Here is a 27,568-nt window from a genome sequence, read left to right as displayed (position 1 = left end):
TCTCCTGTTTGAATAAGAACTGAAAACCCTTCTCAAACTAAGGGAAAAGCCATTTCGATCTAGAAACAAACCCTATCCCACGCCAAATGGACAACCTTTACCTAACCTCATAATCTTGCCAAGCAGGACATATGTGGGATCAAAAACAACTGTTTCAAATATGCACAACTACCCTTCTAGGTAAGGCTAAACACTATTGACAAGATGTAAACTTACTAACTGGCTGCAAAACCACTGAAACCAGTTTGACTTCTAATACTATTCACTCCTCCCAAGGACCATTCTCTACCTCTGACTTCATCGGGAACATTACAGCCAAATTAAATAAAGTCCACAACTTAGCTAACCTCAGTTCAAGAACCGGTAATATAGAAAACTAGGCTGGACTCTAACATTTAATTAAACTGCCAAAGTACTTCCTTGCATTCTAATGCCACCTCCTAAGCACCACTAGTAAGGGTGGTGACAACTCTATCAATTATACCAAATGCTTGAAAGTTAGCCCATTCAAGAGAGTGTTTGTATAAAGTGCTGCTTATGTTCTTAGTTTGTGGTGTCACAGTAATGTTCATAAATACTTTCTCTTAATGTGTGATCTGTTTTGCCAATGGAATATGTGGGACAGGATGCACACTTAATAAGACCCTTGTGGTTCCACACTTTTTCAAAATTAACTTTGCAGACCTTTTCCAAGATACATTTCAGCCTGCACGCTGGCAAGAACCATTTCCTGTAGGTTAATAATCAGCTCCTCATGATTACCACAACTGTGCAAGTACAGCAATGAATGCTTGCCCCAAGCCTGTGAACCAAGCCTCGACACCAATGCTGCTATACATAGCCAAAGCAATCCCAAGCACTGTGAATGAACAAAATGAGATCTAAGAAGCAGCCTAAACTCACACCAGAAAACCTAAACAAATCTGTTGCAACCCAACACCTGTACACTAGCAGTCAGCACACCACAGCTCTAAAGATGACGTCACTGCTACAACCAAGCCCAGCAATGAACCATCATGCCTATGCAACCCAAAGCCAGTGAAATGACCAAAATGGCCCTCAACTGTAGTCACTTACCACGTGAACTGTAACCATTTCTTTTTTTTTTTTTTTTTTTTTACTTTAACATACCTCCTCAGTTGCATCCTACCCCTTCGGTATTGGGCTTAACTTAATTAGCAAATTGACAACTGTAGTTAACCGGGAAATGTGCAGGGCTGCATTCACAAAAAGGCAACAGCACTAACCCGAAGGACCATAGCTCTCAACTTCCAAGCCGAAACTTGCACAAAGCTAAAATAAGAGGTGAGGGCACCAAAACCTCACATTAGGGACTAATTTACAACACCCTGACACACATAGACCGCAAAACAGAAAGATTTGCCACCATGCATTCACTTAAGCATGTGAAATCTAACTCCACACAACCACCCTCAAGCTAACTTACATCCTAAAACAAACCCTGACCCCAAACTCCAATGATCACTGGCAACCACCAAAATCCAGAAACCACCAGTTTAAAAAAAAAAAAAAAAACTCCTGTCATTATGTCCTGATGTACTACTGCCTCTGCCCCCAACAATGTCCATCATACCTGCTAGTATTATCCAAGGCCTACCTGCATGCAGCAGTACCTACAGGTCGTTAAGGCATAGACTTGCCGTAACAAGACCACACCAAAATGTGCTTACTTATACCAATTTCCCTTACAAAACCCCTTAAGACCCACCCCTAAGCCTTACCTCACTTCCTCCCTCAGCTCCCACCTTACTTAACTCTTTCCTACCCTCTCCCTACCCAGACAGACAGACCCAACCTACTTAACACCCTACTTACAATCCCCCCACTTTACCCATCCAAGGTTGTCCTGTGACTAATTTGTCTGTTCCAAACTTCACTTGTCTGGGCTGCTCTGAGTTGTGCAGTACAACAACCAGATTTGACCTGACTTTTGTAACTAGATCCATTACAACTGGAAAGTGACCTTTTTTTGCTTGCTTATCACTAGTTATGGGACTTCACTTGCTGCATTTGAATGTTCTTTTTCATTTAAAACTGTTGTAGCTGTTTATCTCCAGTGAGCTGAGTGGTAAGCTGCTACTGTTCTAGGCATGTAGTTGGCTGATTATTAGCATGTGTTTCAATTAGCTGTTGCAAATCACTGTATGGGTTAGCACTCTGTTTGGCTTGGCAGCTGCTGACTGTGCAACTTTATTTCCTGATTTGACCTTAACTCATAGATTTCACCTTGCACCCAGGTCCATTACTGCTGGGAAGGAAACTGTTTACTCTTTTGAACTACTGTTGTTACTTTAGGGAGTTTTTAAACTGTTATAGTGATTTTATCTAAGAAAAAGGGGAGAAACTTCTACTGCTCTAGGTGTCTAGTTACAATAGCCTGAATCATAGAGCTTGATTCATCTGCATATAAATGTTGAACTTGTTATAAAATTGCAAGTAATTGTATAGCCTAGCACTCTTGTTGGTTGGACTGCTGATAGTTCTACTACTTTGCTATCAAAGATGATCTGAACCCTTGGATTTGGCCTTGCAGCTAGGTTCATTAGAGCTGGGAAGTAACTTTTATGCTTACTTACTGGAATTGTTTTTTACTACTCTTGCTGTTTTGGTCATTTTTCATTACAGCTAGTGTAGTTCTTTTTCTGTAATGAAAGGAGGGGAAGGTGTCTTGTTATATGCTGATTAGCAGGGCTTGTTTCAATTGCCTGTTGCTTTTTAATTTGTTATTAAATTGCAAGTCATGCATGATATAACCTCACATTATATTTGGCTGGGTTGCTCCAAGGTGTGCACTGATTCTACAAGATTTGACCTAAACCACTGGATTTGACCTTGCTAACGGACCCATTACAGCTGGAAAGTGCTGCATGCAACACAGCATAACTGAGCAGTGAAACTTGAAAAAGTTCTTTATTGAAACTTCTGTAATTTAAACACCTGAGATATTTGGGAGTAGCACAACTATGTACTTAGTTGACCATAGCTGTAGCTGCCCTGTATCTACCAAGTTTGATTTGTGCAAGGCTGCACACAGTTATTGTGGGGTACATCATGCTATTCCTTGTTGCTAACTGCTTGGTACTGGTATTGGTTCAGTTAGCTTTGTACGTGGTGGCACAGTCCGCTTTATGGTGCACCAAGAAGGTCTGTATTGAAATACTGCATTGTGTGCTCACCTAGCCTAAGCACAGCTGCTGTCCATCTGCAAATTTAGGTTTAATTGCGGCCCCTGAACCTACCTCCTATGATACCTAGGTGAATTGTACTGTGCAAAACTGTAATATACTGTTGCCTACTTCATTGTATTAAAATATACTGTGTTAATCTATGGGACTTGTATTATAGTAGGGTGTATTGTGCTACCTGCTCTTGTTTCACGTGCCACCATGCCTGCTGTAGTGAAGTCCTGGTGAATTATGTATATAGTTACTAAACTCCATGTTATATGGTGTTATCCTGATTTGTGTTATATAGCACTGCATTGTACTGCATTTTTTTCTGTTTGTCTTGATGCGATGCTAGCTTGTTTTGTCATATTGCATATCTCCTGTTACTGTGGCATTCAGGTCATTTGGTTAGACAGCAATGCAGTGTATTTTTGTGCTTGTAGACCCTTATTCTTGTATGCCTTATTTATTTTATTTTTGTATTACTGTATTATTTAAGCAGCAGTACAGTTTACTGTGTTATCTGACACTCTTTTCAGGTACCCTGATATTTGGGTTGTAGCAATTCTGGATTTTGGGGATTTTTTTTTGCAAATCTGTTGTCTTGTACTATATACTCTGGTAAAATAGCATTTTGCTTTTCTGGGATTCTTTTATCAACATTGCTTGTTTTATATTGTATGTATCTGCACCTAATTTATATTATGTGTACCCTAATCTACCAAAAACTCATATAGTATACATCTGTTATAGGTAGGTCCACATATTATACACTTTTAAGGCATAGCGTACCTCTCTGAACCTTGATAACATAAAACTGCAGTCTAGAGTGGGTCTTTTTAGTGTACCTAAAGTGTTCTTCTACTTCTGTGCTTCATAAAATTGTACACAATGTGTTATGCAAATTAAATATTTATAGGGGACATGCATTTTTCTTACATTCCCATTTTCGTGGTGTATCACTGTACACAACATGCACTTCAAGTGACATAATTCAGAGGATCGGCTTTGTTAGCATCATAATTTCTTCAAAATGACATAAGAACCTACTTTTTTGAAGATTGCCATTAAAGGAATTGATATGGAATCTAACATCAGCAGGCTTTCTGGTCTACCAAACTAAACTAAAGATTGAGGAATATAGTTTTCACATAGGCAATTGCCTTTCACCTGGAATAACATCCCAGCATCCTTGGCTGTTATAATAAGAAAACTACAATCTGGAAGGATGTATCAAGACATTGCAAATCTCATTCACTGTGACTGAAATTAATTAGTAAACTGAAAACTTGTGCTGCTTAGAATTCACATCTGTATAGATGCATGTTAGTCCTTAGAACAGCTTCCCTACATCATCTTGAGATTAACTGGATGAGGATACATTTTTTTATTATTTTTCCTCAGCACATTTGAATTCCCTGGTTGCTATTTTCTGTAGGAAATCACTGTCACTGTGACTGTAAATATGCAGTGGTAGTGATTTCTGTCTTTTGGGAAATTTCTTTGTTCATGTTTGTGCAGCTAAGAGGCCGCTGTACATATAAGTTTAGGGTGTATGCAGGGGCTTGCCATCTGCATGGTGGTGGAAGAGGGACTTGCCACAAGCAAAATATGACTTAGTTTTTGTTTGTCATCAAAGTTATGGCCAGTAACATTTATCCAGCTGTATCTGCATCCAGATGTCATTCAATAAGTCTTAGTTTGACGCAGCTAACCCATTAATGTGTTCTTTGTCCTGCATATGTACAATGGTGTGGAAGTTTGCTATCAGTGGTTTATAAGTTGTTTTCAGGCTTTCAGCTTGCATAATCAAATTATTGTCTATATAACTGCATGTCCACATAAAGGTCATACTGTCTCGTAACCTAGTATTCAGCAATAATATATACTCCCTCAAAATGAGAACCAATATCTATCACATTTTGTTAAAGACCATGGCTAGGCTTAAAATGCCCCTTGGACTGATAGCCTAGTACTCTACTTCAACCAATAGACTAGTTATCATAAATTTACCCTTCGTCTAGTATCTATGATATGGGCACTAAGTAAATTACCCCCCCCCCCATTAATCAATTTTATGGGTCAGAAACAGGTCGCACGGCTGGGCTTGTAGGTATGTTAGTGGTCATTTGCCTAGTATACAACAATGAACCTATGCACCTCTGGACAATAATATTCTTATTGCTTACTTTTTCTGTTGCTTTTCAGCTCTGGTCATATTAGAAAAAGACTACATTGAAACACCATATTTGTCTTGTATAAAAACAAAACTAAATACAATGTAATTTCACTTTATTACATTTTTTACTTAGTAGCTTTGTTATTTATTTATTGACCAGGAAAGTCCATTTGGTCAGTAACCCATTTTCAGTAGAGGACAGGGGTGAAAAGCTCCAATTACTAATAAAAAAAAAATACATGAAGATAATATTTACAATAATAAAATAGTGTACACAACTGTTTTTACAATTTCCTATAGTTTAGTAGTACACAGAGTAGAAAGGTTTACACAATCCGGTTAAGTGTTAGAAGTACAGATACAGTATTTTAACACCATTCATTGTATGGAGGGAAAAAAAGCCAGTGGAAACATTCATAATAAACAGTTCATTTATGTACTTCAAAACATGGAAAATTTAGGAGTTAGCCTAATAATAATTATAGAGACAAGACAGTGACTGACATATTTTAACTGATGTAGACACAATACCCCACTAGGGCATTGTTGACAAACTCAGGAAGTTAGGTATAAACTCATATATCACCCAATGGATAGTCAACTGTCTCACAGACAGGACCCAGGAAGTTAGAATTGGGGAGTCCACCTCTACAAAGAGGCCAGTCACATGTGGAGTCCCTCAGGGATCAGTCCTTGGACTGCTTCTTTTTGGCATTTACATCTCTGAAGTCAAGGCCAATACAAGTGATTTCTGGCTGACTAAATTTGCAGAGAATTGTAAATTAGAAGATGTCATTAAATCCCACACTGATACAAATGCTCTCCAGGAGGGGCTGACACAGAAAAACAACTGGTGTCAGAGCCATGGACTAAAACTAAATGTCAAGAAATGCATAATAGTATCCTTAGAGAAGTCGTCCATCCATAGGTTCATAGGTTCAAAGGTAGGTACTAGGCTATCTGCCCGAAGGCATTTATAAGCCTAGCCAGAATGTGTTGGCTTTCACCGCCCCCTTAGATTAGTTCCCTGTGCCTCTGTCCAGCAGAGCCATTGAAGTGATCCCCAGGGTAAACTTTCTGTTTCCCATCCACTTGTCAAGGTTTCTCTTGAAGAGCGTTAGCGAGGAGGTCTGCCTAATGTAGACTGGAATCTTGTTCCAGAGCATGGGAAGTCTCTGGGTCAGGAATCTATCCCTCCAGCATGTCTTATTTATTGTTGTGGTGAGGTTTAGATCTATAGAGTGTGTGGCTTGAGGGGATATGGTTTTCTTTAGGTGGGGCATGTCCATCAATTCTGGGTTGGACATGGCCTTATATGTCAGGCAGAGATCACCTCTGAGTAGGCAGTATGTAACTGAGTACAGCTGGAATTTCTTCAATCAAGCTGCATAGGGCATCTGTTTGAGGCCAGTGATCCTCTTGGTGAGGTACTTATGTGGTCTATCCAGCTGTTGCAGGTGTCTTGTAAGGTACATCCCAAATGGGGCATTGTACTCTATGATGGTTCTTATAAGTGATGCATAGAGGGGCACAATGTCCTCTTTTGATCTGGATGCAAACCCTTTTGTGATTAGGTGGGCCACATAGAAGGATTTTCTAACCACTTTGGCAATGTGATTATCAAAGGAGAGTTTACTATCTACTTGAGTCCTCAGATCCCTAATAACGTCTAACGTATTTAGGGGGCTACCAACAATGTGGTAGTTTGTGGGTAGTTTGTTTTTTCCAAAGGGGATGACTATGCATTTTTTGGCATTTAGCTTAAGGCCATGGTTTTGACACCAGGAATCTGTCTCAGTGAGACACTTTTGGAGGATGTCTTTGTCAGCCAGAGAGTCAATTATAGCCCCTAGTTTGCAGTCATCTGTGAACTTGGTCAGCCATAGTCCTTCTCTGCTTGCCTGTACCTCTGAGAAGTATATGCCAAACAGGAGTGGTCCTAGGACTGAGCCCTGGGGAATGCCACTTGTAACCGGTTTAGAGTCAGACCAAGCTCCCGCAACTCTTACCATGTGGGTTCTGTCCATGATCCAGTTGGCTACCCATCTTGTAATGTAGAGGTTTATGTTTAGGCTGGTGAACTTGTCTATAATGCCAGAATGGGGAATGGTGTCGAAGGCCTTTGCAAGGTCAAGGTAGGCTGTGCAGACCACCTTTCCCTCATCTATAGGTTTGGTAACTGTCTCAGATAAGTTCACCGGGTTTAGGAGGCATGAACTGCCCTTAACAAAGCTGGGCCATTGTTTGGAGGTTCCCAATGTCTCTGTTAATGAGATCCAAGATGATGCGCTTCATAACCTTGCAGACCAAGCTAGTCAGACTTATAGGGAGATAGTTCCCAGGGTCTGTTGTGGCTCCACCATTGTGGAGCAGAATAACCACTGCTGTGCACCACTCTAAGGGCATGTAGCCTGTGGAGAGGCTGAGTTTGAACAGTGTGTTTAGGTGAGGGGTTAATTCATCTTTGAGCTTGTGTAGGACGCAGCCTGGGACACCATCTGGTCCCATTGATGCTGTGTTTTTGGCTTTGAAGAGGGCTGTTTTAACCTGAGTGTCTGTGATTTCAGGGGCACTACATTCTTCTGGTATGGTTATGGGCCCTTTTGGGGGTGAGAGGGGGGTGAAGTTTGCACTGAACCTGTCTGCTACGATGTTGGCGATATCAGTTGGTTCAGTGTATTTTGTGCCATTCTGCACTAACTCCGAGCAGATCTGAGAATTGCCACTTAGATTCTTGACATAGGTAAGGACTGCCTTGTGGTTATCTTTGGAGTCCTTGGCAATTTTTCTTTTGAAGATAGCCTTGGATGATTTTATGAGGGATTATAGTTTCTTACTGATACTGATGAGGGATGTTTTCCCTTCTTGGGATTTTATTATTTTCTGTACTAGTTTCCTCCTTCTATTGTTTAGCTTGTTTATGGCATGGGTCCACCGGACTGGTTTCCTTTTCCTGGAGGAGTGAGTCTTGGTTTTGCTTGGGATAGCCCAATCCATGCATTCTTGTAGGTGCCTGTAGAGTGCATTAGTAAAGAATTTTGCAGCTTGGGCAGCGTTATCCTTTAGCATAGGGGCTTTGAAACTTTCCACCTCGGTCTTAAGTAACGTGAAGTTTGCTTTTGAAAAGTTTTTCATGGTGGTTTCTTTGACCGAGGGTGGGGGTGGAATGTGGATATCCAGAGTGATTAGTTTATGGTCAGATCTAACCAGCAAGGGGTTTACCTTTTATGTGGAACACCGGTCGCCCATGTTGGTGATGACCAGGTCCAATATGTTGTCATCTCTAGTGGGGGTGTTGACCAGTTGATCCAGGGTGTTTGAGTTTATAAATTCTAGGAAATGTTGAGCAAGGGAGTTAGTACTTGAGTAGTTCTCTCAGTTAATGTTTGGATAATTGAAATCACCCAATATCAGGGTGTTCGGTAGGGCCTTTATGTTTCCCAGTGTTTCAGAAATGCGGAATGGGGGTCCTGGGACATGGTGGGTGATCTGTAGCAAGCTACAATTTGAATTACAGTTTTGCCCATTGTTAGTTGCACATGGATGATCTCTGAAGCGTCATGCTGTGCCACTAACCTGGAGGTGTGGGTATTCTTGATGAATATGGATACACCCCCACCTTTTGTATTTTGGTCCAGGTTTTGTGGCCGAAATGTATGATATGAGTTGTAGTCTGGTAGTGCTGGGGTGCTCTCTGGAGCCTTAAACCAGGTTTCTGTTACTGCACATATATCGATTTTCTCCATACTGAGGAGTGCCTCGAGTGCGTGCATTTTGAGGTTTAGACTTCTGGCATTGAGTAGCATTACCCTCAGTTTTTTGTTACTTGTGCTGTTTATGGCGATGGGTTTGTCTTTTGAGCCTTGCCTAAAAAAGGCACTATGGGGTGGCAAGAGCCTTGGCCAGTATTCAAAAGCCTAAGGGTGACAGGTGCAAGCTGTCTCTAGTGAAGCAGCGTGGCTTGTCGAACATGTCATCCCAGGCTGGATCCCCTTTGAATGACACCAGAAGCTTAGCCAATTGTTAAAATTGATAATTTTTTCCTTATACCATGGTATCATTCTTGGTGAGGACAGGATGCTACTCAGGGACAGGGTCATAACAGACTTGGCTATGTGATCAGAGAGCTCTTCAGGTCATTCACACCAACATGGACAATGACAGAGTTGTATTTGTACTTGTTCTTGAGTGACCTGAGTGCTTGTGTTATGTGGTGGATCCTGGCACCCGACAGGCAGCTAACAGTAACCTTCTCCTTGTTCAGCCTAGTGAGTGGGAAATCAGTGTGCCTGACTATAGAGTCACCTATTACTAGTGTGTTGGGTATGTTATTTTGCCTTAAGGGCTGTGATTGCATGGCACACTGGTTTTGTGAAGTATGTGTTTCCTGGTTTGTGTTGAGGGGTGGAGGTTGCTTGGATATCTGCTTTGGAGGTCTCTGTTGCTTTTGCAGATTTTTATTTAGAGCCTCCAAGTATGTTTTAATGTATTTATGTGTGTTATTTGCTGATGCTGGTTTCATAGGTCTATGTGAGACTGGTGGTGTGATGCAAGTAATTCCCTTCTCCTCATGACTGCCTGGTCCAGTCTTGGATTGAGAGAGCTTAACCTCCAGTTTGGCTGTATAATTGCATCTCTCACATGTATTAGTGTTTGGTGGTAGGAGGAGAGGGAACTATCATGTTGACAACACACACATAGTAGCTGACCCAGTAGTCAGAGACTTAGAGATACACACAGAGAGTAATCTAACCTTTGACCATTATGTATCTACAGTGGTGCGGAAATTATTCTATGTTGAATAACTTATAAACAAAGGTATGTCATCTAAGTCCAAGGAAGTCATTGTTCCACTGTATTCAGCATTCATCAGACCTATCATTGAGTACAATGCCCCCTTTGGTATGTACCTAACCAGGCATATCAAAAAACTGGAACATCCACAGAGGTTCCTCACTAAAAGATTACAGGGTGTAAGTAAAATGTCCTGTGAAAACCACCTCAAGGCTCTATTCCTGTATTTTACTACAAGCTTTTGAGGAGAGATCTATGCCTGGCATACAGGACACTGTTAGACCCACTCTGATGGACCTCCTCCTCAAAATTAGCAGCACCAGACTTACCCATTCTAAAGGCTTAAACCTTGCCTGTGATAGAACTAGGACCTGCTGGAGAGACAGGTATGTATCCCAGAGACTACCCTATCTATGGAACAGGCTCTCCATCCATGTGAAGCAGCATTCCTCCCTAACCCAATTCAAGTGCAACTTGGACAATTGTATGGGGAACAGGAAATTCATCCCTTGTTTGGTAACTATGTCTTTAATGGACACAGGCAACCTGTAAATGGTTCATTTTTCAGGGCCCTGCTTGTAAATGTTTCATCTCCCAAACCCCTGCTTTCACGTATCGAGGGTATACTCAGGGTCTTGTTTTGAAAAAAAAGGACTTGTCAGAGATTTGGGATACATTGCTAGGCTTAAAAAGGCCCTTGTGGTCATTAGCCTAGTAAACACTTATGAACCTAGAAAATCCAATGAAGTTCAGAGGATAGACAAATTATTACTTAAAATCGAAAGGTTTCATATTAGTCAGCAAAATCTTGGAAATTGTTCACGGTGGTCTGTAGTTCTGGGCACAAGGAAAATTTTGATTGTCAAAATAGCTTTTTAGGATGAAATTGAAGGTTTTTGAAAGCAAGTTGTGTAATAGAAGGGAGTAGGGCATTCCATAATTTTGCTATGGAGTGGGAGTGCAAGCTTTGTCCAGCTCACATATAGAGTTTGGATACACTTAGAAGCTGTTTATTAGTAGACCAAAGATTCCGGGAGGGTATGTAGGATTGTAAGATAGAATGAAGTGATGGGCAGTTTTTTGGGTTATATATTAGTTTATGAGCAAGAGTTAGTTGGGTGTAATGAAGGTAGTGGGGGAATTCAAACCATTTTAATTCCTTAGTGACTTGGCAATGGTGTGTGTGGCTGGGTAGGCCAGTGGTAAATTTTGCATTTTTATAATAACATGATTATAATTTGTTACTTAGAGATTCGTGAAGGTTAATAAAGATGGGGGAACCACAGGGGAGGAAAAGGGATAAGAGGGTATTTGCCTCCCTGTTTTGAATGATGGATATGACCCAGGAGTCCTGAGTGATTTCCATCCAGTGTGAAAGGGAAAGAGAGAGGAGAAGAGATAAAGGAATACCATAAGAAAAGAATACTGCAACACTGAATAGAAGGATATCTTAGATAATTTTCTTGGAACAGTGTGAATTTCAGTAACACTTGAAGCTAACAACTTTAATTTAACAGAACTATAAAAAAACAAACATTAGAAGTAGCCCCCTTTTTTTTTAGAATGATGAATTTTCAATAGGATAAATTGATAAACAATGAAAGAAAACTCATCAGTGCATATTTATTTATTTATTTTATTTTACATTTGTTGACCAGGCTAGTCCAACAGGATAGATGTCCATTTTCAATAGAGGCCCAAGGAGATAAGCTCCAAAATCTTGTGGCCCAGTGTGTGTGGTTGCAAGTTAAAGCTCAGGAAATGAAAACCCTATGAACTCTGTAATTGCCAGGGCATGGGAGCTGCTAAGGAATAGAAAAGGCCTGGGAATAGCCATAGGGAATACAGTTATTTGGCTGAAAACTGATAGGCTGTAAACCAGACATGGGAAGAGCCAGATGGGCAAAACCTAACCAGAAAATCAGGTCCTAAAGGAAGCTATTTTAGATCAAGACAACCAGGAAGGGGCCAGGGTCTAAAAAAAGGATGGTTTGCTTTAAATCTAACACGAAGAGTGGCTAGTACCTAAAGTAAACTGTCTTGTGGATTACTTTCCTGGAGGTTTAGGAGGTAAATTTGAAAATAGAACTGAAGAGTCTGTTCATCTAAATACAGAAACAAATAGTCCATTAAAAGCAGCAGTAATGAAATTTACTGGACTTATATAAATGGAATGAATAAATGTTGCTCTTTGAAGGTTTAATGAAGACAAACTCATTAAACTGTTAAAGTAAATTGCTACAAAATTTGAAAAGTGAGTCACAGTGTTGTTCATCTCTTTTTATAGTCAGAATAATTTCATATTTTAAACACAGAACCCAAAATAAAACAAACTTGCAGTGTAATAAATATAAATAGAAGAAGAAATACAGAGCTGTTGATTTAATGATATGTATAAAATGTCAAATTCCATGAAATCTTTTCTCTTTACCACTAAGTATGTAGTTCAAGTTCTAGAATTCATCAAAGGATAAGTGCATATTTGGGAAGAATTCTAAAACAGTGACTATTTTTACAAATGTGTTCTAAATGCAATAGGAAGTTAAACATTGTGTGAAAATAGCCTCACATGGATATTTTTGTTTTAGGGGTGATATAATCATGAGCTTAATGTATTATTTTTACTGCTGTCTTGTTTTTTACCATCTTAAAAGGCATAAGAAATTCACTTTGTATGTGGCAGCTGTTTGTCAATATGTGTAAATACCCCATGTAAATTCTTTTTGTCTTACAAACTTTGCACTAATGTCATCTTTTTAGAGTTGTAGTATTTTTTTATTATCTTAGATGTTCATCATTTGACCACTGCTGAAATAGGCTTTGCTATATGGGTTATAGCTTGCTTAGAATATAACAGCCTTTTGGCTTCCAAAGCTTAGGGGCACCTTCCATGTGCCCCAGCTATTGGAAGCTCAAACAGAGCAGAGGGGAAACCAGCAGACTAGGCACAGACCCTTCAGAGTTTGCTGCAACAGAGTGCTACTCTTGTGGACTTTTAAGGATCAATGGATGGCTACCATTTCTCCGTTGCTGAAAAGACAAGATGTTCATCATTCGCACTGCAACAATACCCTTTAGGCTATATGGGTTGTGTCTTGCCCAAGGCACAAGAACTAGCAAGCTTCCAAAATCTCTGGCTCCCTCTTTCTCATTTCTACTCTGACTGCTGATTGGTGAGTTCTGTAGAGGAAAACCACCAGTCAGAATGGAAATACTTCAGTGCTTTCTTGCCACCTCTTTAAGAGGCAGATCTGAGGTTGTACTAGAGCAGTAGTCAGAGGCAGATAAGTCCCCTTTGGGGAACTCTTTCACACATAAATCTTACTGTTTACATTTCTATTTTAAAAAGTGGCAGTTGCTTTTATTTTAATTTAGCATTTCTGTTCCTTTAAGAAACCTGGTATTTTTCTAAAAACACAAGCTTTATGTCAGGGGACCACAGTTTTGATCTTCAGGAAATCTGACAGCTAATTTAGTGACACAATGTACTGTTTGTGTGAACTTTTTATGTTTTAAAAGGAAAGTTTGGTAGGGAAAAGTGTTTTATTTGGACAAGGATTAATATGGATTATGTTGTAGTACTGTTCATTCTCTGACGATTTACCTGCCATGTTTTTGCTGTCAGAATAAATTTTATCCAGAGGAGATTCTGACAGGAATTTAGTACGTTGCTTGGGCACCGCAGTTTTGCGGGGACTCTGTATGTGTGAGAAGGTGTGAGAAGGTGTAAGTGTGCTGCTTGTGCACAATAATGGAGAATTTAGCTTCTGACTGACTCATTCCGGTGATCCTTAGTGCAAATAAAGCATCTCTGTCTGACACAGCATGAATACTTACCCTCTCCTGCTAGTCCTACTTCTATAGTTCAAAGAAAGAAAAAACAACTTACAAAGGAGCACTTATTGACTGCGCAGGATCAGTCTTCACCTAAGCCACTGATGGATGACTCTTTAGTGTCTGGGAGTCATTCTTCAAACCACTCACTTTTCTCTTCTAACCCCTTTAGTTTCCTCTGGTATAGTCCTCTCAGCTCTTATGAATTCGGGGTCAGGTAAGTTCTCTTTGACTGTTCCAGTATCTGAACCAGGCATGAGAGAACCGTTTTTACTGGGAGATAGAGACATACCCAAGGATGCAGTTAAATGTGTCCAAGGATAGACAACTCTTCATGAGGTAAAGTACCTTCTCATAGTCTATCATTAGGGATGTACAGAAAAATCAAAAGGTTAATCTTTCTTCATCAGAAGATATGGTGTCTATTAAAGAGGATGATGTTTTTATCTTAACCAAGAAATTGTTACAGACAGTTAATCTTGGCAATCCAAATAGAGTACCTGTTATTCCTTAGGAAAACATGTCAAAGGAGTCTCACATAATGGACAGGGCTTCTTGTCCTACAGAATCTCAAGCCCAAATCTCAGATTCAGAAGAAAACTGGTTTCCACAACTTCCTGCAGAGGAAATTTCCTTTCCTCAGACTATAGCCAGGATGAATGACTTATTTTTATGAGAACAAGTGGATGTCCCCCTGAACTGAAGAAATATTATGATATATTATAAGTGGATATGCCCCATTCTTTGCCTATTTCTTCAATAGTACCAGTCTTTAAGGATGTAATTAATGTTGCGTGTAATAATCTTGATTCAAAAAGCGCAGATGGGCTTTATAAAGTTTCTCAAAGTAACAAGCATTTATTTTTTTACCTTAGCTCTGACTCAGCTGCCATTTTCATTTCTTTGTTAGCAAGGAACAGGCTCTTAGTGTCCTTCAACCTTTTCTCTTTGGACAAGAAGGGGAAGATATTGGATAGATTTAACAAACAGAATTCTTTCTTATTCTACTTTTGCATAAAGAATTCTTAATTATCAAACCCATATGTGGAAGTCAGTGTTTTTTGTACAGACCATTTGACAAAAGTAGCTATTACATTTCACCCTGAAGGTAGGGCCTCTATCGATTCTATTGTTTCCAACATTTCTCAAGTACTTAGACATGCCTTAAGAGATGTATATGATTGTACAGATAACGTGTCTGGGGTGACTGCTTCTGACACAATTTTGAGGAGATATACTTAGACAAATTCAAAAACAGAGGTGAGCACTTGAATGTGGTTGAAATAACTCAATTTCTATTCAGACATGAGTACCAAAAGGGTAGGGTAAGAACCTCTAACCCTACAAAAAAAAAACAGACTGGTTTCAGCTGAGATAGCCTTCCTCAGTATAAAACAAAGCATTATCACATCCATGTTGTTTATAGAAATCCTTTAATTAAACAGAGTTGCTTATTGGTTAGTTATAGATGGTCATTCAGTCCGAGCTGAAAAAGCCCACCTAATTTAATAATCAACTTTTTCTCTTTGAAATTAAGAATTGTATGCCATCCAGATTTATTAGTCTTATGTGAAGGACCAACATATTTATGATCCTGGGCATAATTTGTATTTGGAGGAAATTGATATTTGGAGACATTACTTGGATGATTGTTGGTTGGTTTGGAGAGCTGGCAGTACATACCTTCATGAATTTGTAGAATATTTAAATGGGAACACGTGGGGAATCTGGTTTATGTTTCATTACCATACACACCAGATAACTTTTCTGGATGTTCTAATCATTAAGAATGTGGATAATACTCTAGATAGTGACATTTTCTGGAAATACTCACAATACAAATCATTACTTCATGCATCCAGCTTTCACCCTATCATCAGAAACATCCCCAAATCGCAATTCCTTCAGGTTAAACATGTTTGTTCAAATATGGGTACATATGAATAATATAGGAGTGATCTGGTACAAAGATTTAAAAACTGAGGCTACAAATATGGCAATATTATTACTGCCAGTAATTGGGCCTCTAGCCAGGATTGGAAGGACTTGTTGACATACAAGGAACATCCATCTGATAAGACATCAGATTTGAGGTTAGTTACTACCTATGGATGCAACACGGGGGAATTTATGGTTATCATTAACAGGCATTGGAATATTTTGCCTTCGGATTACAGGTTGTTGGATATTCTTGGTAACAAATGCCTTTTCTCATGCCATAGAGAGAAGACATTTGGTTCTCACTTCATCCATTATAAGCATTATCAAGGGGTTTCTAGGACACCGCAACAATGCACCATTACAGTGGAGGTGCTATGTGGTTTTGTCCCTTGTGGGCACTGCACACACTGCACTAGAGTGAATAAATCCAAACAGTTCAGCAATAAAAATACTGCTTTTGCCTATGATATTAAATTCCTGGCTAATTATGGGTCTCATTGGGTTAATATATTTAGTAACATGTACATGTTCTGCCTTCTACATTGGCCAGACATCTAGACCCCTATGCTTACGTATTAGTGAACATTTGTGTGATATCAGGAATAAAAGACAGTCAAATCAGTTATAGAAACATATACTTAAACATGTCACTGCTTCCTACAGGTTTACTGTCATTGATAAAATATTCGGTGACAAAACTAATAAATCTGGGTGGCATACAATTCATAATTTCAAAGAGAAAAAGTGGATTATTAAATTAGGTGGGATCTTTCAGCCTGGACTGAATGACCATCTATAACTAACCAATAAGCAACTCTGTTTAAAGGATTTGTATAAATAATATGGATGTGATTATGTTTTACATTGAGGAAGGCTATCTCAGCCGAAACCGGTCTGGTTGTTTTTTTTTTTTTTTTGTGGGGTTAGAGGTTCTTACCCTACCCTTTTGGTACTCATCTCTGAATAGAAATTGAGTTATTTCAACCACATTCAAGTGCTGGCCTCTGTTTTTGAATTTGTCTGAAGTCTATTGCGGCTGTGCACTTGCCGTACCTGTGAGGGTGATTTTTGCTTGGAGATTTGCTTAGAACTATAATCAATCATTTTTCGGATGAGATAAAATCTGAAATTCTGAATTCAGCTTTAGATAAGCTTTTATTTGACCCTTCTGCTATCAGGGTCCTTGTAAGATCAGGTCTCACACAAATACAGTTTAATAAGAATAAATCCTGTATAAATACAGTATTCTCTTTGCATAGCCTAGAAATGCAACCATATAAAAAGAAGGCCTCTATCTTCATTTTGTATTTCACATTTTACATACAGTATCAGAAAGTTTAGTTTCAATAGAAAGGAATGTTTCAGTGAATGACCTCAGGTCAAAGCACTGATAAGGATGACATGTGTTAACAAAATGTGTGGACCATTTTGCTGTCTATGAAAGACCTTGCAGAAGATACAGAAACATATTGGAGACAGACCCCTTATTTAGACGGCACAAGGCTTGACAGGCTAAGAAGGCATACAAAGCGTGGTATGAAATTTACAAGATTTTAGTTTTAAGAGAGACACATTTAAGAGAGAAGTTGGTTCTGTCCAGTAAAAGGATACAAATTAATTCAGAATTATAGAAAGACAGTTCATTTCAGTCTTTAGAGCTACAGGAATCTGAGTTTTCAGTTTGCAGTCTTCAGCAACAGTTTGGCTCATGTTCATCATCGCTGTTGTTTGAGATAGTTTCAGTAATATAAGATTTGTTCAGATCTTGGGTTACTTAACAGTTCTAGTTAGATGATTATGATTGTATCTACCTCCACTGTATGCTGCTACTAAATAATTAAAAAAACACCCTTATTAGACCTTCAGTGAATAAAGACATTTTATTCTGAAAGGTACAAGAAGATGTGGCACTTGTTCAGTAGAGCTCCTGGCATTGTATTTACAGATGTATGAATCATACTTTAACAGTCTTCAAAGAATTTAATGAGAGAAGAAAATTAATTTTATTTCTTTACCCTTTGTTGACCAGATTATTCCTGCTAAGCTGGTAGCTCTTTTCAAAGAAGACCCAAAGAGGTATTTATATAATGGGAACTTCCCCTACTCTTTTTGACAGGTGCTGTTGATATTTTACATACACTCAAGCTACCACCAACTCAAGTAGATGGGCCTCAGTTTAATGTCTCATCCAAAACAGCACACTCAGGAGTGCAGCAACCCCTTTGTGCTGTACTGCAGTGTTAGCAAACAATCTAATGGGTGTGGGAATAGACCCCACAGCCTTCTGCACCACAAGTGAATGTGCTATCTTTTGCACCACTGACACTGATAATACAGGGAGTTTCCAAGATTTTCAGCTTTCCCCATACAAATCTTCCAGATCCACCTTCAAATCTAAATAACAAAATAAACAATCTCTGTCTTCTCAAGCAAAACACGGAAATAAAGTGATAACAGGTGGGAACAGCAAGAAACCACGATCCTTTCCTAAAAAGGGATAGTCTACATCAAAATGACTGTACCTGCATTCTTTCCCTCAACCCTCCTCTCGTGCCACTATCACCCAAAATCTGTTGTAGTAACTGCCTACGGACATTCCCCTTTAGCAACAGATTGTGACAGTCTCTTGAGTGTTAAAAGTGGATCAGGAGGCATACATTTGGCTCTTTATTCAAATAGCTCCTTTCAGGGGAGTTCTTCACCACCCTCTGAACCAAAGAGAATATTTTCCTCAGAGTTGTCAACACTTGCATACCTAAGAGTCATAGAATCCCTGCCATTAAATCAAAGGGGAAAAGACTTCTATTCCAGAATGTTTCTGCTACCAAAGAAGTTGTTTTCTTGAAGACCAGTTCTAGATCCTTCCTTCTTAAATCTTTATGTGAACGTTCCAGAATTAAAGATGTTGGCCCTTTAGAGTCTGTTACCTCCCCATTGTCTAGGGAAGTTTTATTGTAACATTAGATCAAAAAGGTGAATACCACCACATTTCATACTCACTGGCTTCAGGAAATTTCTTGGATTTTGTATCTGGGTCACAATATCAGTTTTCTACATTACACTTTGGGTTATCTACTGCTCTAAGGATGTTTACAAAGTGCCCAGCTCCAGTCATAACTTATTGCAGACTGAATAACATTCACACATTTGCTTATTTAAATGAATAATTCATCTTTGCAGTGTCTTTTTCCAGATACCAAGGGTCATTACTATGGCATTAAATTATTCTGATCAATCTGTGGTTTAAGAAAAATATTCAGCAATACCCCATTACACAGGACTGATTTTCTAGAATGTCTTATAGACACTGCAGCAAAATACTTTTTTGACACAGGAAGAAGTAGATTATTATCTGGAAACCTTCTTGAACTTCTCAACCAGTCCCAGGCTTCAGACAGATAGTATCTCAGGACCCTGGGGTTCATGGTATCTGTGATTCTCATGGTTCCTATTGCCAAGATATATTGTTGTTGTTTATCTTTTGGCTTTTCCCAGTAAGGGGTCGCCACAGCGAAACTCCGGTCCGCTAATGATTGGCAGTAGATTTTTTTTTATGAAACGCCGCGGTGCCAGCTCGATGCCCAACCTTCAAAGAAGGCATGTCCATTTACACACACATGTCTTTCAAATGCTACCCAACCACTGGGAGGACATGCAGACTCCAGACAGAAGGCACTCCCAAGCCCAGCAGAGAATTGAACGGGAGAACTTCTTGCTGTGAGGTAACAATGCTACTGCCGTATCACCGCGGTTGCCAAGATATACATGAGAAAAATTCAGTGTTTTTTTTTAACACATGGACCCAACATTTACTACCTCTCGAATTTCAGATTCAAGTCGTGGTCTTTGTAAAAAGAAACAGTATGGTGGAGACTACAAACGCAAACAAATTCAGGACTCTCTTTTTCTCCTCTAACTCCAAATCAATCTGTATCCATTAATGCCACAGATTTTGTTTGGGGGCAGTTTCACTGGGGTTAAAGATGCAAGACCTTTGGCATTCCTCAGACAGACCAAAGCCCATAAGTATCTAAGAGATGTTGACTGTGATCCCTGCCTTTAAATATTTTCATCATCTACTGTCCCCTGGACCTCTCCAGGTGATTACAGACACCACTGTGATGTGGTACATCAACAAGCAAGGTGGGGTACAAGGTCATACCCTCTGCATAACCCAGTAATGATGGTTTGGGAGGGAGCTCGTCAGTGTTCATTAATCATACAAGCATCCTACAGTCTGTGAGAACAAAACATAGTGGCAGACAAACTGCAGAGGACCATGACAAACCCTCATGAATGGAAATTGAAAAAGGAGATCTTCCAGGAATTCATCCAGATATGAGAAGAAACAAGCTGATCTGTTTGCCTTCTTCCAAAACAGAAAACTGAATAAATTTTGCTTCAGGACTCCTTGCAAGCAGGGCTGGAAAACAGATGCATTTTTACTCCCATGGATAGGAATTTTCCTTAATGCATTTCCATCTTTTCCACTGATGTCCAGGGTACTTCTGAAGATAAAGGACTCTCCAGAAATAATTGTGGTGACTCCATTTTGGAACAGGCAACACTGGTTGTCCCTTATAGAATTGGCCAAGAGCAGTTAACACAAGCTTCCTCACAATCTTGTCTGGACTAACTCAGACAAGACAGGAGGATTCTGAAACACCTCATTCTGAAATATCTTCAACTAACTGCCTGGATGATTCATTTCTAATTCCTTTTAGGTATTTCTTTTCAGATGAAGTGCAGCAGGTTCTTAAAGAAGCAAGAAAAATTGATACTAGAAAATCTTATATTGACAAATGGAAAATATTTACTAGTTGGTGCCTATCCAATAACCAGGGGCCTTTCAGAGATTAGGTACCACTGATACTCACATATTTGTGTGAGCTACTATCCTCTGGCATTTATAGTTCTCTGCCCGAGTACATCTTGTGACCATTTCAGCATACCTGCCCATGAATCATCCACCTTGTTCTATGTTTTTAGTAAAACAGTTTCTGGAAGCAGTGTTAACCCTGAGGCTTCCTCACAAACAGGCTACTAGTTCCTGGGATCTTAATGTTGTGGTGAAATTGTTAACCATGTTTCCATTTGAACCTGCACATTAAGCAGACTTAAAATTCATTACATGGAAAATAATTTTCTCATTGCTCTAACATCTGCAAGAAGAGTATAAGAGTTGCAAGCACTCATGGTAGGTGAATCCTATCTGGTTTTCCATAAATATAAGGTATCACTAAGAACAAATCTCTCATTTGTAGCCAGTTTTAAAGTTCATTTTGAATCAAGCCATCAGTCTCCCAGTATTCTATTTAGACCCTTAGAACCAGGGAGTAAGGATTCTACTTACTCTGGACATGCATAGGTAGCTCAGGTACTATCTTGACAGCTTCTTTAGAAAAGCTGATCAGATATTCATTTCTTATATTGGGACAAAATAAAGGATAAACTGTGTCAAAACTGACTATTCCCAGATAGTTGTCCTTGACTATTGCCTTTTGTTATGCCCACCATGGTAAACCAGTTCCAGCTAGAATCAAGGTCCACTCTACTAGTGTCTTGTCTTCTTTGATGGCATATTGGAAAAGGGTAGACTCTAGAAGTGTTCCAGAGCCAGCTACATGTTCCTCTATCCATACCTATGGTAGAAAAATCTAAAGTCACTTTAGGGACCAGAGGATACCAGGCATCTATGGAAAGGAATTCAAACCTTCATCGACTACAAGCCTACATCAGTTTCATATGATGATAGCATCGAGTTTCTGACTGAACAAATTCTTCAGTAGGTTTGATGCTGACAGCAAAACAACAGCATGCAGAATCCCTGAAGACAAGTATGCAGCGGTGCTGAGCTTCAATACAATCGATGTCACCAGAACCCTAAAACATGTCAACCCGAGGAAAGCAGCTGGCCCTGACATCATGGGCAGGGTGCTAAGGGAATGTGTGGCAGAACTGGCTCCAGTACTCATTGACATCTTCAACACCTCACTCCATCTGGCCAGTGTTCCAAATGCTTCAAGGAGATAATGATCATTCCTCTACTCAAGAAACTACAGCCAACAACTTTGAATCACTACCAATCAGTTGCTTTAACCTCAATGGTAATGAAGTGCCTGGACAGGATGGTCAAAGATCATATAGCCTCAATCTTACCTGTGATGCTGAACGTACTGCAATTTGCATATAGGACAAACCACAATACAGGGGATGTCATCTCACTAGCTCTCCATGATATACTGAACCACTTAGAAGTCAAAAACTGCTATGCATGACAGCTATTCATCAATTTCAGTTCTACCTTCAACACTGTCATCCTTCAGAATCTGATATCAAAGCTACTTCAACTGGGCATAGACTCCCATTTATGCAATTTGATTCTGAGCTTCCTTACTGAAAGACCTCAAATGTTTTGTGTGGGAGACAACAGCTCCGGAAGTATCATCCTGAACACAGGAGTACCACAGGGGTGTGTCTTACGCCCTCTCCTTTTCACTCTGCTGACACATGACTGCGTGGCCAGACATGAGATTAATAGGATCATCACATTCGTGGATGACACCACTGTTACAGGCCTGTTCAAAGATGGAGAGGAGGAGGCCTACAGGAAAGAGACTGATCAAGTACTGGTCTGGTGTGACAGCAGTAACCTAGCACTGAATGTCAGCAAGACAAAGGAGTTAATTGTTGATTTCAGAAGATCTCAAATACCACACAAACCTCTAGTGATGAAAGGAATGACAGTTGAAAGGGTCAAGAGTACAAAGTTCTTGGGTGTTACGGAGAACTTAGCTTGGTCATTCTATGTATCTAGCACAGTCAAAAAAGTTCAGCAAAGCTTGCATTTTCTTAGGAAACTTAGGAAGGCAAAATTACCAAGCTCCACACTTCAGACCTTTTATAGGGGCACCATTGAAAGTGTCCTGATCAACAGCATTACAGTCTGGTATGGGAGCTGTAATAATCACGTTGCAAAGGCTCTCAAGAGAATTAATTGTAAGGTTGGCAGAATCATTGGCACCTTGCTTACACCTCTGGAAGATCTACACAAATGCTGGTGAAATGACAGGGCCAAAAAGATTTCCAGCGATGCAATGCATCCTGCCAATGGTCTGTACACTCGCCTCTCCTCAGGCAGGAGATACAGAAGCCTGCATTGTAAGACCACCAGACTTAATAACAGTTTCTTTCTGCTCTCCATTAGACTGTTGAACTCCTGGGAAAAACGAGCCATGAGTCTGTTGAAACACTGTATCACTTCTGTTACATAACTAGCCTATCAAGTGGCTTATTTTATGGATGTGCAATAAGCAAGTGCAATACGAAGGTAGCTCACCTACCACACTGAAGGACTGTTAGGTGCAATATACAAACTGTGCAATAATTCAGGCTAATCATAGATATGATTCTATTGTTTCAATTTTACTTTGACAATATTACCTTCTTATTGTTCCTTGTCTTCCTTGTCTCCTGTTCTGGGATGGGTGTGAGTCACTGCTGTCCTACTTTATACTTACTAAGTGCTACTTTAAATTTCTACTGTGATATCTTATTATTTTTTCTCTTTATATATGTGCAGCTGTTTTATGCATTGAGCATTGTAATTTCATTCAGCTACATTGCTGTGTAGTTCTGAACGACAATAAAGTTTTCTTTGACTTGACTGACGACTTGACTTGTATAGGTTTATAGGTTCATAGGTGTTTAGTAGGCAAATGACCACAACAGCCTTTTTAAGTCTAGGCATGCATCCCAAATCTCTGAAAAATTCCAGTCAACCATAACCTAGACTGGTGGCCTGTTCAGTTACATATAATCTGTCAAATTCTGGTCCATATGTTTCTACCTTTGCATGACATGGATTAAGGGAACAGCTTGTCAAACTTAGAATTAACACTATAGCTGTCCCTTTTAGATTTGGATTGGTATTGTATCCACTAATTGTCATCTGTGGGAAAAGTACCATCTGTGGTAAAGCATGAACCAGAAGGAATGGGACTCACATTAGTAGACCCTCTGACAATGGTAACTCTGCAAAAGAAAGATATATAGTATTTACAAAGATGCAACCCAGACATTTAGAAAAGTATATTCTGGGCAGACATAAATAGCACAAATACAAATTAAACCTATGCAGGTGCTAATCAAGGGTCACCTCTGTTAGAATATCCAACTATGCTAGCTAGTATCAACTAGAGAGACCAGCAAGCTTGGCAAATCTGTGAAAGTGGCTTTGGGATTGAGTTCTGCCAGGTTAGAAATTATGTACGGTAACTCCTACTCTGATCAGCCACCACAAAAAAAATGCAGCTATTGTAAACTCTGGTTGTACCATACCAGGGAATGGGGGGAAGAACAGAAGTAGCAGGAGTAAACCTATACTCATAATTACTGCATGCACAACTGGCTAATGTGCTACAACACTGCTGGTAAGGGAATAGGTTTTATTGCAAGAATTAGAGAAACACTGAACATCTTAGAACAGTTCTCATGCTCCAAAAAGAAAGTCAAAGTCAAAGTGCAAAAAACTAACAAAATTCTGTGTCTCCAGACTCAATGTGCAGACAACATTTAGACTATTTTCACAGACATTTACACATGTAACACCTAGCTATTACATCACAGACATGCAGGTAGACAGACTAATATTGCACATAATTAGAAACACATTGTAACACTTTTCGAACTGAACACTTACTTGAATGAGGCTTTAGTACTGCAGTTACTTGGTTAAGACATTGCATTGATCCTTGCACAGAAAGAGACATTTGAGTACTGCACTGTGAACATTAGAGTATTGCACTATGGACCTTAGAGTATTGCACTATGGCTAATTTACAAATTTGCATGCATTGCACTCAAAGAAGTGATATAAGTATTAGCTACAGACTGGTAACCAGGTTCTTGCACAATTTGATGTACTGGTTATTAGAGTTCAGCAGCCTGATGACATTAGGGAAAAAGCTGTTCCTGAATCTCATAGTTCTGCAACGTATGCTTTGGAAGTGCTTTCTGGATGATAGATGCAGGAAGAATCTGTAAGCAGGGTGAGTGCAGCTTTTAATTATTCCTCTGGCCCTGCTGAGACATCTGGATAAGTACAAGTCGTGGATAGGTCTTAATTATCCTCTCAGCTGTCTTCACCACTCCCTGGAGGGATTTGCACTCAGAGGTAGAGCAGCTTCTATACTATACTACGAGCTTATTCGTCAGGATGCTTTCTATCGTATCTCTGTAGAAGGCAGTGAGAACTGTCGATGGGAGATTTGCTGCTCTCAGCCTTCTTAAAAAGTGCAATCTCTGGTGTGCTTTCTTGACTATGCCATTTGTGTTTGTGTTCCAAGACAAGTCCTCATCGATGTGCACTCCCAGAAACTTTGTGCTTCTCACTCTTTCAACTGTTTCTCCATTGATGGTGAGGGGAGAATGTTCCTTGCAATTTTTCATGTAGTCCTCAATTATCTCTTTTGTCTTGTTCACATTTAGTGCTAAGTTGTTATTTTCACACCAGGTAATCAGTTGTTCCACCTCATCTCTATATGCTGTTTCATCATCATTACTGATGAGACCCACCACTGTTGTGTCATCAGGAAACTTGATGATGTGATTTGTATTGTACCTGGCTGTACAATCATGTGTTAACAGGGTGAACAGCAAAGGATGTAGTACAAATCCTTGTGGAACTCCAGTGTTAAGAGCAATGCTATATGAGGAGTAATTTCCTATGCACACTTTCTGAGGTCTGTCTGTGAGAAAGTCAAGAATCCAGTTACAAACTGGAGTGTTAACGCCTAGTTGGAGTAGCTTCATTACCAGATGAAGAGGGATGACTGTGTTAAAAGCGGTGAAAACCGGCTACATAAAAAGTGACTGCTGGTGTAGAAAATCTGCAGACAGTAAAGATGGTTGGAGCATTAGACATCCCAATGTCAGTTCTAATTTGAATGTGTGGCAACATGAGTTTGGTTACCTTTGTAAAAATAAATGGGGGTGGGAGAATAACTGCACATTTTTGGGGAAAGCCTGGTAACTGAAATGAGAAATGGGAGTATTCTTACTATACTCACGCAATTCATTTTACTGTAATCTGGGCATGGATTTCTTATTTTTCTTGGGTTTCATATGAAATGAGGATGAAAACAGAATTAATGAAAAAGCCATTAACCCTGATCTTACATTAACCCTTACTACTGTTCTGACTTACACAAAAAATACTGCTTTTCAGCTTTATATGAGTTGCATCATTGAAAAAGTACTTCACATTATCTTGTCAGTCCCAAGCTAATGAAATAGGGCAGGATTCACGATGGCTTGCACGGAGTCTAAGAGTCGTGTAAGACTCCATGCAGCCATCGCGATCCAGGAACAGCCCGAAATCCCGTGTAAGAGACCAGCTAAAACGACTCTTACATGGGCAGGGCGTGGATATGCTAATCACCTCACTTGCAGCCAAAAGGCATGCAAATGAGGTAGATTAATGATCCACAAAGCTGAAACCAGCCCGTGTAAGAGTCGTGTTAGGTGCAGAAATGTACTCAGTTGACAACTGAGTATGTTACTGCAAATAACACAATGGAGCCATGACAGCTCCAAATAAAGTGTGCATATGTTGCAGTCAGTATGCCAATGGCCAAATATGTGGCCATTGGCACGGTAACCCGATGCAAACATGAAATAAAATACTTTAATTTTTTTCTGCGATCGGCGAAGTTTAAATGCAGCGCAGCCCTGCGCAAATGGGCTGCGCTATATAAAACATAAAAATAAAGGTTTGAAACCCACAAATGTGGGTTTTATGTAATGCATGGATTTGCAATGCAGGGACTAGCAGACCGAAAACAACATGGCCACCGTCTAGTGGTTGCTAAGGGGGGAAGCTGAGTGTAAGACATGTAACTAAGCATTAGTAGGCAATCCTATGTAAATGAGTGGTAGGATAGTGAATCACACTGTCACATAGCAAATTAGCACATTCCGTGTAGTGTAAGAGTTAGATAAGGGGGAGTAACAGAGTAGGAGATAGGTGACATCACAGGGGGGAATGTCAGGAAGAAATCAAGCTCATTGGAGCAAAGTGGCATGTGAAAGATGTCAATCACACAGCATAAAAAGAGGAGTGTCAACAGATAAGCATGGGAAAGTCAAGAAATGGAAGGTGTACACTGTGGCCAACACCAAAGTTTCTTGCTGTGTGGTGCTGGGAGCTGCGAGTAAGACAGAGTGCGTGCGTGTAAGGCAGAGTAAGCATGTAGGAGCCTGTTTACAGATCTGTAAACCTGTTTGCGCTGGTGTGCGCGCGTTTTAACCCAAATAAGCAGATTCTAGTCCATGTAAGCATGTGTGCGTGCGTGGTAGCCACTGTGAGCATGTTTTCACTGGTATGCGCGCTGCTCCCCCTGAGGAAACAGAGAGGAAAAAGGAAGCAGAAGAAATAGTAGGAAACTAGCAAGGAATACTGGTAAAGCTAGCAGGTGAAAACAATTAGAAGCAGGCAATTACACAGGCAGAATACTATCCCAGCCCAGCACTTAAAACACTGCAAACAGCATTGCAGTATGTTTCTCTCAAGAGACACTGCAAGACAGGAGTAAGCTAGTAGAAGTGAAAACTGAAAAAGCTGCACTCAGAC

This window comes from Protopterus annectens, chromosome 1.part1 (genome assembly GCF_019279795.1).
Source record: "Protopterus annectens isolate FY-2018-M chromosome 1.part1, PAN1.0, whole genome shotgun sequence".
Classification (NCBI taxonomy): Eukaryota; Metazoa; Chordata; order Ceratodontiformes; family Protopteridae; genus Protopterus; species Protopterus annectens.
The sequence above is the reverse complement of the archived record's forward strand: the minus strand, read 5'-3'. Positions refer to the sequence as shown.